The 6000-nt window shown below is 37.4% G+C and overlaps 1 protein-coding gene across 1 annotated transcript in view; it reads left to right on the top strand.

The window, feature by feature from the left end:
- The first annotated feature begins 4031 nt into the window (after window positions 1-4031).
- Window positions 4032-6000, top strand: part of LOC117376380 (citron Rho-interacting kinase) — a 58974-nt gene continuing 57005 nt past the window's right edge. Inside the window, exon 1 of the mRNA XM_055224102.1 lies at window positions 4032-4180. The gene's annotated coding sequence lies outside the window, so the exon portion shown is untranslated. The remainder of the gene's footprint in view (window positions 4181-6000) is intronic.

The raw sequence follows: 6000 nt of genomic DNA, 5'->3' as shown, positions 1-6000 counted from the left end.
GGGGAGGCTGATTTCTCATGTAAAACACAGGTATGTCATCATTTGGAGTGCACTGGATTATGCAGTGTATAGAGGAGATAGAAATGTAAGGACATGTTTTACATATATGCATTATTATACAAGTTGAATATTTGGCACTTGCGGTGACATGTTTAATTTTTTGTATTAGCTGACTAATCATTTTATTGAGAGTTTAATGGCAAGTCAGCTGAAGATTCTCTATTTTTTGGTATTTATATGTAAAAAGGCAGGTTAAACTCATGATTCATTATTGTAGCATTTTTGCCTAAATAGTTGTTTTTGCTTTACTTCTGTGCAGTTTTACTCTTGCAAGTGCTGTTTGGTTCAGATACGTATAGTTTTGAGAGCTTTAATCATGGTCCTTTTTTAGGGGACTAATCGATTGGTCTTTAGTTGACTACAACATTATACATTTTCTCTACACAATTTGACATTTATTTATTTTTTATGTCTTATTATTAATTTAATAAGAGGATAAACCCCTTGAGATGGAGGATCTAATTTTTGAGGGGATCCTCAAAACAGGCGCAGCAGCAGTAGCAGCAGTAAAATAAAAACATTTAGAATACATATAATATACAATACACAGGACAAAAGACCCCCCCCCCCCCCCCCCCCCCCCCCCCCACACACACACACTAGCGGATGGAATTTTTATGAACTCATTAAAAAGGAGAAGTGATTGTTTTAGTCTTACATAACCTAAATTGTTAGTCATAGGCCTCTGGTGGGCATTTTCGACCAGTAATGCACTGTTTGGATCAGTATTATATAACAAACGGCCAGCTCTTCAAAGCTCAGGATTTCAATGAAGCCTGAGGTACCACCCCAATGACATGGAGTGAGTCTATTTGAAATAGTTGATTTTATGTGTAACCAGTGGAGGGCAGCATTTTGCATAGAATTGAGGGAGGGCATTGCCTCAAGATGTATTGCATGCTTTTTTATGTAAGACATTCAAGTACTTTTGATATCAAGCAAAACATTCACAGTGTATTTAAAAAGAACACAGTTCACATAGATAAAGTATGTATGTGTTTGGACAAGCCAACACAGCAAAGACACAGAGTTCCACTTAGATTCATTCAGCCTTAGGATTGAACCCACAACCTCCTGGTGTTAAGGTAGAAGACCCAGCATGCTACAAAATGTAGTTTTAAAACAAATTTTAAAATAGAATGTGCCATTGAAATTCCAAGTGTGACAGAAATCATCACATTGTAGTCACAAAATACACAGCTCTGTGTGTTATTATATAGCAAAATACATACAGTACTTTAAACTTTGCCCACTAAGCCTTACATGTAATATTTGAGGGATATATTGAAATAATTAAGATCTCATTCTCTGTGTGATAACTAATGTACAATGCATGTACCATAAACCATAGCATGATGACTAGAGTGGCCTTTGTGATGTATGTACAGTGTACATTCAAGTAAATTAAGACCAAGAAATACTTAAGGTACATCTTTGGGCTCGCTAAGAAAGAGTGGATGTCGCACTCGATAGAAAACCAGAGCATCATTGCATATTTTCTTTGCTTTGATATAGAGATTGCAACTACCATATTTTTAAAATTTTTACATGTATTGTACTGTCCTGCTTATAACTACTGTGCATGTTTAAAAACTAATAGAGTGAATAAGAGAGACCATATTTCTTCCAGTGAAATTAAACTGGGAGCAGCTTCAGAGTCTTAGTACAGTGTCTTGTTGCTAGGTAACCTGAGGAAGATGTGTCTTCCTCGATCCAACACTAAACACTGAAAACCTCAAGCATTTTATACATTATATAAGACCATGCACAGAGCAGTTCACTGTGGGAGCCATGCTGTATCCTGCTCTTATGCTCTGATGATGATGGTGGAAAAAGAAACATAATATATTTTAAAGGATATTAGTTCTGGAACAATTACTTTTGTCTGACCTGTCTTTTTTAGATTTTTTTCTCAAAACTAAACTCAAAACAATGACAGTTTGATTATTAGCATTGTGTATATGTTGTTGTGTCCTTCTGCCAGACAAACTTTTTTTTACTCCCCTTATTTAATCAGGAAAGTCTCATAGAGATTATGAATCTTTTCGACAGGGGAGTTCCACCCACTGACACCATGCCGCAGTGTGATCTAAATGTTGTAATATTTGAATAAAGAGCTGAAATTTTACTCTGAACCCAAGCTTAAATGGAACATATTATGCATATGCAACTTTCATGAACTATAGTGTAGGGGTGGGTGATATGCCAAAAGAATTATATAATAATTTTACTCTTCACTGTGATTGGCTAAATCTACCTTTCACTCACTCAGAGCATGAGGCTGACCAATAGTAAGAGTGGGTGTGGACAAGTTTTTAACCATAGAGCTGCATTAAACAAAAAATCAGGATATGATGATTTTACCAAAATAGCAGTTTGACACTAGGATCAGATCACAATTAGATTTTTAGCGCCATATCGCCCAGCCCTACTGTAGTGTTTTGATTGTTTCATACATGTTTGTTCCTGTATTGTCCTGAATCTGGGGCTTGTGCCCTCTGAAGATTTTCACCTTTCCCCTATCCCTGCCCACTTCTCTAGAGTCTATCATACTCAGTTAAAAAAATGGAACAGTAAAGACATAAATGAAAATCCACTGCAAAAAACACATGCAAAATAATGACCTACATGCATTATAGTTTATTAGTTTATAATTAATTAGATATTTGCAACTTTATCATAATAAATCTATATGGACACTGTCTAATTGTTAACTTTATTGTTAACCTTTCAAAAAAATAAAAAAAAATAAAAAATTGAGTTAAATGCTGTATGCCCTTCCCAACTCTACCCTCTTTACCCAGGCTTTGAACCGCTGCAATGATCTGACCAGTACCTTGGTTAGATCACTGACTTTCCTTTCCCTTGACACTTTATGCTATTAGTGAGAGTGAGCCTTAACGTTGAACACACACACATATTATCTAATAAGTAACAGCTAACACTGACACTGACTGATCTATGAACACATACAGTATATCGACTTACCATTGACCAGCGTTAGGCAATGAACATTCATCATTATATTTGCAATGTGGATTAGGTTTATATTTGGAAACTAGTAATGAAAATTACCTTTTATTTTATGTGTAAATTGTGAGGTCGGTTTGCTGTGTGGCAAAGATAATTTTATAAAATGATCCATCAGAGTCTGGAGAAAGAGAATGGACTCATCTGCATCACAACCTGATGACATCATGTGATGGTCCTTTGAAGAAGGAGAAAGCCTAAATCTATTACTCAAGTATGCATGAATGAAACAAAACACAACTGTAGGCAGATTGTTTCCATAAAAGCTCATTAGGCAAAAACATAATATAGAAATTGTATTCATAATGTTCAGTCAGAACATAAGGAAATACCCATTCCATGTGCTTCACAAAGTAAAGTGTATAGACTATTATGTAAGCATCTGTTTATTTATTGATTTTTCTATATTAAAACGCCGCACTTCATGGAACAGGCTCACGACATGAATTATTTAAAATTGTACCGTCACGATGCTGAAAAAACTTGCCTCGTGTCTTTTAACGTTCAGGGCAGATGTTTTATTTATAGCCTACATCGTTAAAGGGCTTGTCTTTTGGTAGATATAATATCTAGTATAATTCATTGGTCTCTTGAAATAATTAGACAGCTATATTGACATTCAGCATCAGTTGTCAGTAACAAGATGTCCAATTTACCCATGGTCTTTGAATGTAACGTTATATGAACAACTTTTCAGAGGATGCTTTCTGTTTGATCTGCATACATTAGTGTGATTGGACGATGCGGTAATGAAAGATGAACTAAAAAAAGAAAGAAGAAACAAGTCAGGGGGTGGTTGGTGGTTGGATGGTGAGATTGGAGCTATTGACAAGAGGAGAGCGGGAGTATGTTCATTCTGCAGTGTGCATTTCTTCACTAGTCCTCTCCTCTCCCCCTCTCTCTCTCCTCTTCTCTCAAAGCAGCGATTGCCGCTCGCCAGTGACGATGACATCCGTGAATTCGCCCAAGCACCGAATCTATCTCTCCGGCTGGCGGCTCGCGAGGGAGACCCCACGGAACAAACAGGTTTTTTCCATGTGGAGGTGCACCGTTTGAGGGGCTGTGAGCTTGTATCCCTGTCAGTCTCTGAGTAAGTCATTTTTATGCTTGTATCCACTACACTGTATAAGTAATTGCAATGAAGATGATTTGAACAGTAGCAGTGTTTTTGTGCATTAGGGTTCAGAGTATGCTGGGATTGACTGGTGAATCCTAAACAGGGGATTTGCACTTTGCTCACGCAGCAGCCCCTGAACCTTGTCTGTCAGGCGCTATTTTTGGTCACGACACTCAAGTGCTCTGCCTTTGTTTGCCCCTATCCTTCTATCAATATGTCATTTGCAGGGTTTCATTTAGAGCGATGCATGTCACTCACTGGGATGGGATTTTTACAGTGTTTTCTATGCTGTAATCCTAATACATTAATTGCTTGTTCATGTATTGGAACTAATCTTAACCAAGTCTGAAAAAGTTTGTCAAACCTTCATCTGAAGTTGATTTGTATGAACTTTGTTGGCACAATTGGTTTGTATTGGATACTGTTGCATGTGATTTGCTTGATTTTGTAAGTCGAGGTTTGAAAAGTATTAAACAAGATGGTTGGAGGGAAGTACATCTCTATGGTAACAGCAGGTTTTGCCAAGGCTAGAGGAGGAAGAGGTGAAGAGAGTTTGATGCGTCTTTCTCTGGCGCCTTTTTAGCGGGATTATAAATTACTTGAGTTTGCTGACTGGTGTTATGAAGCAGTTACAAGGCAGAATAATAATGAATGTTATCAGGGAAGCGGCACAGAGGAGTTCAGAGGGATGTCTAGGGAGAACAATATTGTAATAGGGCTACAGTGAAAGAAGGAAACGAGATGTTATGAGATTTAACCAACAGATTTTGGAGAAAAATAAATGGTATAACATTCTCAAAGTAACTGTCTAGATCCTTTTTATATAAGAGATCTATTTTACTGTGGCCAATGAACCACCTGCTGTGTAAGTCAATATATTCCACAGCAATGGGTCTTGTAAAATGTCAATGAATAGTGCTCAGTATGAGATTTCTTTTCATTAGCTCCTTTAAATTGGCTATGATTTCCCATGCATTGATTGGGCTGGTTTGTAGGTCTTATTATGCTGTGGGTATAATAAAATACCACTATAATTACTATAAGTTCGGACAAAAAAGCCACAAGTGGTCAGTACAAAAAAAATAAACCAACTTCTAGAGATTTTTTTAAAACTATTGTGAACCTAGTGTGAAGACAGGGCCAAAACCTGAGTTCTGTATTTTTGTCACTGAACTAAAAAGAACTATACTACACTACTACATTATTAATACAAACCAAAACTGAATGGTCAGCGATTCCTCGACCAGATAATTTCTTGGTTAATCTGATTGAAACCTTTTTTTTTAAATTTCGGGTTAAGTTGGTTTTGTCCTGGTTAAAACATGCCTTAGACCTGGTGTGTTTGCATTGCACTCTTGCCTCATAGAAAGAAAATCTAGGATCATTTCTCAGGAGTGGGTGTGGTCTTTCTGTGTGGAGTTTGCATGGTCTCCCCACGTGTGAGTGTTTTTTTATGCACAAAGGTGAGGCTTCATGTACCAAATCAGTCAAATGAAGATTGAAATATATATAGAAAATGGCAGAACAAAAGGTCAGCCAAAACATGGAGAGGGAGAAAGGGAAAGATAGTTCTCATGAAAAATATGAAGACACTTAAGGAGGCCCTTCTGGACAAAAAGACTAATCTCAATGCAACTGTGGAGCATCTTCAGCACAAGGAGGTGGGGGACAGAGCTGTGGTAGAGAGTGTTGCCAAATGAGAGATGAGGCTTGGCCAAATGAGAGTAGAAGAGGCCAAGAGGTCAAATGCTCTGGGGGGAGGAGATAAGTGCTTTGTGGGAGGGGCTAAGAAG

Source organism: Periophthalmus magnuspinnatus, chromosome 9, assembly GCF_009829125.3.
Source record: "Periophthalmus magnuspinnatus isolate fPerMag1 chromosome 9, fPerMag1.2.pri, whole genome shotgun sequence".
Lineage (NCBI taxonomy): Eukaryota > Metazoa > Chordata > Actinopteri > Gobiiformes > Gobiidae > Periophthalmus > Periophthalmus magnuspinnatus.
This window is presented reverse-complemented; position numbering and strand designations above follow the sequence as displayed.